This window comes from Meleagris gallopavo, chromosome 4, assembly GCF_000146605.3.
Source record: "Meleagris gallopavo isolate NT-WF06-2002-E0010 breed Aviagen turkey brand Nicholas breeding stock chromosome 4, Turkey_5.1, whole genome shotgun sequence".
NCBI classification, from domain to species: Eukaryota; Metazoa; Chordata; class Aves; order Galliformes; family Phasianidae; genus Meleagris; species Meleagris gallopavo.
The window spans coordinates 27,199,531-27,208,394 of record NC_015014.2 but is presented as its reverse complement, the minus strand read 5'-3'; positions in this window follow the sequence as shown (position 1 = coordinate 27,208,394).

Below are 8,864 nucleotides of genomic sequence, written 5' to 3'. Positions count from 1 at the left end.
CCAGCACATCCCATGTTCAGGAGAAGGGCAGAGAGGCATACAGAGAGCTGCCACCAGGCCTGCTCTGCTGGGATGACAGCAGGTCCTGTGCCCCAGCCCTCTCCTGGAGCAGACAGTGCCAAGGTCAGCAAGGCACAGCACCCTACTCCAGCCAGGGCTGCTGGGCTCCCAGCCTTCCTGCAGCTCAGGGCCAGACCCTCTCTGAAGCAGGCTGCCTATAAAAACACCACCTACTTAGGCTTTTCCTCGTGCACAAGAATCCTCCAAAGTATTTGTCAGGCTGAGAGAGATGCCACAGCTCTCCAGAGGTGTGAGCGCACCAGTGAAACACAGCACAGCTAGCCCCAAATGCCAGGCACAAGGAGCTTGGCTTGCCACAAGTAAACACATGATTCAAAAGCTGAGTTTTACCTTGGCAGCCGTTTTGCCTTGTTGCATACTCTTCTGTCGTGCATTTAGGTTTTTCTTCCCCTCCTAACACTCAATAGTGAGGACCCTGTGATTTATTTTAACCAAGGCAGCAGCTAGGAATAGAAGGAAGGCACGCGCGCTGTGCAACAGGAGAGGAAAGCTGCAGGCTGCGTGAGCGGGGCAGCCAAGCTGTGAGCGTCCCACTCTGTGTGAGGCTGCTGCTGCTACAACTGCCCGGGGGGGCTGCAGCTGCGTGCTGGGTCAGAGGGTGATGTGACAGCCCAGGCAGGGTGGCACGTGCTGCCTGTCACCTGCACCTCCAAGCATGGCCAGACACAGACAGGTCTCGGCACAGACAGAGGGCCTGGCAGAGACAGTGCTCGGGGACAGGACTTCTGCTAGTGCTCACTGCAGGGTGTCACTATGGCAAAAAACATGGGCTCAAAGCCACCCAAGTGATCGCTTCCTATGTGCATATGGAAGGTGAATGAACTCTTAAAAATGTCCAGAAGTGGGGAGGCACTTGTGATTATGCATCGTTAGCAGGGTGAGCATGTTCATGTTGATGTCCTAGCTTGCCCTCTGGGCTTGCCAGGGGGACTTGGCAGAAGTTGCAGCTACTGCTCATCAGGGATGGGATAATTAAGGACAATAATCAGAAAACCAAGTTGGACTCACCTTGAAAGGATGACCTGATGTTTGAGGTGGCAAGGCTAAGAAGCTAGGCCTCCATCACAAGATGCCACGAAGTGATGTTTTTTTATTATCTCACAGCACTAAAGAAACAGTCTTCCTTTCAAGAGAGTTGCAATCTGCTGACTGAGAGCTCCTAAGGGAAAAGGCTACCTGAGGGATGCTTGGTGCAAAGTGCCACAACGTGAGCTCTGTTCAGAGAGGCAGAAATTCACAGGTCTCCACTCACAAATAGCAGCAGCACGAGGCCTGGGAGGGGTTAAAGGCACAGTGAGCTGTGTAACCATGATGCCTCACAATGCCAAATTGTGTTTTGACAGACAATCCCCCTGAAGAATGGGACCGGGGCCAAGCAGTCTCACTTGGCAGAGACAGACCCCAGCAATGCATTTCATCCCTGCCAAGCAATGTTGATTTGCTTTGGTTCACATTCATTTGTAAGCACCCTGTCTGCACAAAGCCCCAGATGTCCTTGGAGACTCCAGCACAATAATATTTTGATACAAACGCTCTTACAAAAGCTATCAGAGCCTGAGCTGGAGTCCAAGGACAATAGTTTACACAAGTTAGCAGCAATGCCATGTTTTGGAAGAAGCATGAATAAAGACAATCCCTAAGCCCAGTTTGTGCACAAGGAGATACCCCACTGTTCACAACTGTTTGGGATGAGATCCTCAGCCAGTTGGGCTGCTCAGGAAATCCTCTTGGCCAAAAGCAAGTTTCCGTTTTTGGAAAACTGCCTCCAGTGCCCTTGGATGGCTTATTTCATTTTGTCCTGCAATAGTGGAATTGGAAGCGTGTTCTCCAGATTCACATTACTGGCTCATTTAGGGTCACCAGCTGCCCCACAGCACCACTTGACCCATGTCCTTAGGCACAGGAGAACATGTGAGAACAAAAGCTCCTGAAAGTAAAATACTAGAGAATCTAAAGTGGAAGTTTGTCTTCCTTTCTTCTCTGGAGGAAAGACAAGATGGTATAACTAGTCTGGTTGTCATCTTGTATCTTGTTCTTCCATGCAGCAGTGGTTAAACTGTTTGGCCAACACAGCCTGACTTACTCGTTTGGTTGCATTTTCCCTCATTAGATAAGAAAGCATAGCCACCTCCCTCCAGCCACCTTGATGGGAATAGCATGGTGCTTGTGTTCCTTTGAAGAAGAGGAAGAAGTCTGTACCCATCTGAAGTTTGAAGGTCAGAACTGCTTGACCAAGGTCCTTCTTCCTTGTCTCCCCACAAACCTAAAACGACAGTGTCTCAGATGTCACTCACTCCTCTGCTGACATCCATAAAAAACCTTTAGCAGTAATTGGATCTGTCTTCTGAGATGACGGAAGATCTCACTTTGGCAAAAATTACCTGCTAATGAATTTTATTACTGCTGGCTGCAAACCTCATGGTTTGTCTTCTCTTTGTAGTCGAATGGTGGAAGTCAGCTTTTTTGGTGTTTGCTCCTATACTGCCTTCCTACAAATGCTTCCACACAGAGTGGCCCATTTGACAAGGCATCTGCTGTTCCATCAGACCTTCCTGGATGATAGTTAACACAAAGTTCATTACTTCTACAATCTTTCAGTATGCAGAACTTCATCGTGAGAAACATGACATACAGAAAATAGGCTTCTCTTTATGTCAGTCGTGCATGTGAAAAAGCCTGGTGGTGTTAAACTCACTACTGAGAGGGAAGTAGAAAGGAGTTCAAGTCAGACGAGGCTGGGAAGCCCACTCCAGGTGATGGGATCTCATTGCTGCATTCAGCACCCAGCTCCTCATTCAACCGTGGTGTGTTGGCCTGAGTGCAGGACTGCCCAGCTCTAGGAGAAGGGTCATTTTCATGGTCTGAAACTGGACCTAATTCCATCCAAAATATTTGAGTTTTGCTTAGATATCAACTCAAAGAATCATAGATTCATAGAATGAGCTGGGTTGGAAGGGACCTTAAATCCATCCCAACCCCAGCTCCTGACATGGGCTGGGTGCCCCCCACCAGCTCAGGCTGCCCAGGGCCCATCCAAGTTGGGCTTGGGTACCTCCAGTGATGGGGCACACATAGCCTCTCTGGGCAACACATTCCAGAGTCTCACCACCCTCTGAATGAAAAATTTTCACCAAACATCTTACCTAAATCTCCTTCCTTTCATTTAAAACCATCTCCACCTTCAGTACCTACCAAATATTTCTGACCTATGCCCCTGCAGCATTATTACTTAATTAGCACAAGGCCGTGCTTGCCTGAACTCTAGTACCTTGTAATGCAGAAGTTCTTGCTTTGTTGAGGAACCCTGACACAATACAGCTCTCTCTGTTGGAAATGCCCAGTAGCATTTGTTATATGGGGAAAGCAGATGGCTAGTCCCAAGTAATTGAGTACTGTGTTCTCTGCAATCAGGTCACTCCTCTGGACAGTGGGGGAATTCACTACCAGAAACAGGGGTCAACATGCTATGGTTCAGGTGGGGATGGAAACCTGGAAAGCCAAGCATGTTAATGAAAATCACTTAGTTTATGTAGGATAAAAAAGGAAGCCATCATCAGCAAAACAAATTCTGTATTATGAAACCTATTGTGCCTTGACTCAAATGTGTTCCTGATGACACTGAGCTCAGTGCATGCATTCACATCCCAGTAGCTCCTCCAAGAGAACAGCAGCGTGCTCTGCACGTCCACCAGCATCCTGCACATGGGCTTCTGTCAATGTCAGATCTCATTTGAGCAGCAACTCTGAAAGATGAAAGTGTAAGCTTGAAGTTTAACAATCTGAGAGACATATCATCTAGTCAAATGTAGGCCCATTTCAGTAAAGTATTAAGATTTCAGACTTCCCCACTAAATAAGCGGTAATCTGAGAGGCCAAATATTTGGCAAGTCAGTGATGATCTCCTACTTTCCAAGAATAAAGTGATATTCCATGTTTGAACTTTCTGGTACCCTTCTACACTGGGTGCAAAAGAGACAGTGTTGGCTTGCGCTTAGTATAGATACAAAGCAAACTATTCAGGACTAGCATAAATGTGTGTGTGTGTGTGTATTTTCATTTGGTATCTTTTATAGTGTTGAAGTTATAGAGTTCAGCAACAATTTCTGACGTCAGCACTTAAAAGTTATGGGAGTTTGGATCTCAGCATGCCAAAGAAGAAGGGCCATTATTCTGACAGTAGTTATTGAAGCCAGCCTGGTGGTAGTCATACTTTTTTTTTAAAGGCTGATCTCTGCCTCTGCTATCAAGCAAGTTGCTGCCCCCAGCTGCCATTGCTTTTGCTCTGTGCCACTTCACTACAGTCGTTTTGGCTTTACATTTTTGATGGCTTCAGTCCTGAGTGTTGGTTCCTGGAGATTAAAGGTGTTACTGGAAGGCAGGTTAAAGGCTTGTCTTGCAACACGATGGGTTTCAGTGTGTTATTGGACTGCCTGGTGAATCACCTTTGGAGAATTCACCCTGCCAAGAAGAGCCATCAGTTTTGCAACCAGTCTGTGTTTGGAGTAGAATGATATTTGCATGGCAGCTGCTTCCCAGCTATGGGTTTTTCTCTATCAGCAAGTTATAACTTCTCAGATAAGGCTGGATCCGCACCAGATTTCCTTACAGGTAAGTTCTGTTCCTATCCAACCAGCAGTGATGTTCCTTTCTGTAAGAGGGCAAGGTCTTATCTTCACATCAGGTGAATGCCCTTACTAGCTGAATTCTCAGGTTACAGAATCCTGGCCTATTGCTTATGGTTAAGTTGTTCCCTTGAACTTTTTTTCAGACAATAACAAGAAGCTCTGTTTTAGAGCTGGAAAATGTAGTTAGTTTGCTGTCTAAGTCTCGTTCATTTTCTAAATTATCAAAACAGAACTGATACTGAAGAGCAATAAAGATCTACGAGCAAAAGCTGAGTCACATTGCACCAAAAACTGGAAAACATAATATTACCACCTTTCTCCTCCCTGCTTCTTTCCCCTCAGTGGGAGAAGACCCTAACCTAAGAATGGATTGTGGGCATCTCAGACACAGTAAAACCTTTTCTCTTTCATCTTTCCTCTTTCAGCACCAAAAGTTGTGAAGCACATGAAGTTCATGCACCCTGACCAAGGGCCTTGCTGTTTACTCCCAGTGGAAAAGTGGTGGCCATCCTGCATGAATACAGCATTTCTGCTGCCTGGCTGATGGAAAAATAGCAGAAGAGCATCCCTCTGCATTGACTCAGGGCCCTCTCTCCACAGAAAGGTTCATCTGGCCCTAAATTCATTTCCACCTCATTTCTCTGGAGCCCATCACCATCTGCCCCCTGAACTTCCACATCTCCTGGCTCCACACACACAGGCTGTTCCTGCTGTACCAGCCTCCTGGGGCAGCTGGGTGCCAGGAAGGTTCTCTTCTTCATGTTCTTAAGAGCATGCAGCACATTCTGTTTTCCCACCTAACATCATGGCAGCAAAAACAAACCAGCCAATCTTCTGTCATTCCCAGTTGCTGGGGATGGACACTCTATAGTAAATAACCTCCAGCACCAGCAGCCCCGTGCTTCCCCTTCCCAATCAGGATTTATTTCCCTCAGCATGGCCAACACGCCATTGATTTTCAAGGGCGAAAGTAGGTGGCAAAGTACTTAGCTCTTTCAAGGAAGTTTGGAAGCGGTGGAAAACAAACCCATAATATGTGAGCACGGAGTGTGGCTGTCCAGCTGCCAGCCAAAGAAGCAATAAATCACCCCCTGAATGCCTGCCACAGGCACCAGATCACCACAGAGACGCTATTTTTCTTTCACTGCGACCGCCCATGCTGCTAATGCACTTAGCAGGTGCAAGAAACATATGAAAATCAGTATCTTTTTCCAAAAAATACGGTTAGGGGCCCATTGCTCTGCCTGTTTGGATTTTGGCTTATTTCGCCCAAGTCCTACTCAGCTGCAGGTCCCCACTTGGGCTATTTCCAGCACTGCTGGCAGGGATTTAGAAGGGGCTTTCACGGGTCTGTCTTAATCCTGCGCAGTTCAGGTCTCTCTGATGCAGCTACCTGTCAGCGAGGTCTAGTCACCATCCCACGACAGCCGCCTCCACCCATGGGACACCAAGGAGGTGAGCTGGTGAAAGCTTTGTCCCGAGGAAAGCTTTTTCCGAGTTTTGGTGAGCTCAGCGCGCTGTCAGAGGGCCAAAGCCAATGGAAAAAAGATTTCCACTCTGCCACCGCCGGGAGGAGAGAGCCGACACCGCCGCTAGGTGTCAGCCCGAGCACGCAGCTGCTCTCCTGGGAAGGTGGACGCAGCATCCTCGGTGCGCTTGCGGATCACCTCCGCTTCCAACACGGCGATTTTCAGCCCTGGCGAGAGCCGGTGAGGCCAGGCGGAAGGACGTGTTGAATGCCAGCAGCTCGACGCCGTGCCTTTCCCTGCTAGCTGCTGTTTGGTGGTGGTGGTTGTGTCTTCTTCCCTTTTGGCAGCCCTGCTCCGGGGCCTGGATCCTGGCATCACTGGTGGTTGCTATGGCCACCTGGGGGAATCAGCACACGGCGCTGCTGCAGCAGCACTGCAGCCTCTGGGGTGCAGGGTACGTGGATGCACGGTTGTGCATGTGCACACCTCGCCAAGGATGCTCAGCAGGCCCCTGGCACAGTGCTGGATACTGCCACCGCTTGGTTACTTATGGTGCACTCTTTTAGATTACATTGTGTTCTGCAAAACTCAATAGTTCCCCCTTCTTGGTGGCTTTATACTTTAAATAAATTTGCATTCTTCTGAAGACAGTTCTTAAATCATGTCTGCTGCTGTTTGAATCCCTTCCAGTTCCTTGCCGTCTGTTCAATGCCAAAGCAAACAAAATGTCCAAGATGCAAAATCTGCTGACACAGAAGCAAGAGCATTGTGCAGCTGAAGGTTAGGGCCTCCCCAGGCAAACAACAACAGCTCTCTTGGTGCCTTTTGTGACTGCACTTTCTTTCTTAGGCTTTAAACATACAGAAAACATGTAGGATTTCCATTTGTAAGTTTTTAGAACTCCTCTCCTCTCCTCCCCTTCCTTTTTCTTTACCTATTCCAAGAATTCAGGGCTTGCAGCTGGGCATCCTTCAGCTCACTAAAACAGGCTGAGGCTCATTGCCTTTTGTATTACTTGTGATCTCTGCAGAATGATCACTTATTTGAACAGTGCCACCTGTGCCCTGCAGTTCTGTTCTTCACTGTAACACAGCTTCATGGCACCAGCCAAGTAGTGCCCTACAATAAATCCATGACCTCTGTGGCTCAAAATACCCAAGCAGATCTCTCAATGGACTCAGCTGGGATTCTCGTTTGTCACATCTGGTCTTTGGCAGCAAAGGAGAGCCCAGATGGTGACTAGCTCTCCCCACAGCAAGCAGCACTGGTTGGGTGGCCTTCTGTTACACCCATTTACCAGAACCAATCCTTGGGCTGTGGGTCAGTAAGTCTGTTTTCTGCAAAATCTGAGCACCCTGAGCTCAGCACAGGATCTGAAGATTCTTCTCCTTTGCAATCCTTTCCCAATTGCAGAGAATAGGTGAAACTCACACCCTGCAATGCCTCTGCTCACCTCATGAAACACAGGCCAACCCAACACTGCTCAGTAGGAAGTCAAACCAGAGTCACTCCCAGATTACTGTCAGTGTCCCTCAGCATGGCTCTTTCTGCCTAACAGGACACCAAGAGCTTGGAAACAGAAGCTATTTTGAACATGCTCCATTGCATAATGCAATATGCCATTGAGTTGCATCGTGGTTACCTGCTGTTGGCTCACAAAAAGCCACAGCAGAACAAAGGGGTGGGAGGTGGGCTGCATGGCCTCCCTGCCCACTTGCAGCCTTCCATTGCAGCACCTGGCTTTTTCTTTCTAAGGCATATGCTGACTTTTCAGCTTTCAGAAAGCTTTACAGCACAGCCAGCACCTTCTAAAGAAATGAGCTGAAGTGAAGCAGCAAGCAATGCTGCCTACCTGGGCACACTGAGTGGAAAAAGATGCCTTTAATTCTTTTTTTCCCCCTTTCTTTCTTCATTCCTCCATTTCTTTCTCTCTTCCTTTTATCCTTTCTTTCCTTCTACCTTTCTTCTTTCCTTCCATTCTACCTTTCTTTCCTTTTTTCTTCCTTTTCATCTTTCTTTCCCTTTCCTCCTTCATGTTGGCTTGCTTTCTTCCTCATTTCCCTCTTATTTCCCTCTTCTTCTTCCTGTTGTTTTTTCTATAACAACTTCTATTTCTGACCTTTAATGCAGACACAGAAAAACAGTCAAAGTGCTACACCTCCTACCAAAAGATATGTGTGACTTGTCATGCTGATCATGGCAGGCATACAAAGGTGCACCTTCTTGCATGTAACACTTCATTAACATCCCAAAACAGAAACTGATGCAAAAGCACTGCTGTTGGGCTAAAGAGGCTGAGATTTCCCCATGCATGGAAAGACACCAACAAAATGCTCAGACTGTTGGCAGGTTAGCAGCTGGAAATAAGGAGCTGAAACATTCCCCTCCAGACCACAGGATGGGAACAACTCCCTGTAAGATTAGCATGCTCACTCTACTTCACTAAAGCCCTGTTTTTCAGTCACAATTTCACTTCTCCTCCCAGTTTTGTGATGATACGGTCCCCAAAAGCAGTTCCCGTTTCCTTTCTCCTTTGCCCCCCACTAAGTGGGACCTGTGTCAGGTCTCAGCCTGGCTTCTGGACAAGCAGCCGAGCCAAGGGCTTAAATTGCCTGAGCCCATGGCCACTTCCATCCAAGCTGCAAAGAAGGGACAGAAGTGCTTCTATGGAGAGAGAAGGAAAGAGAAA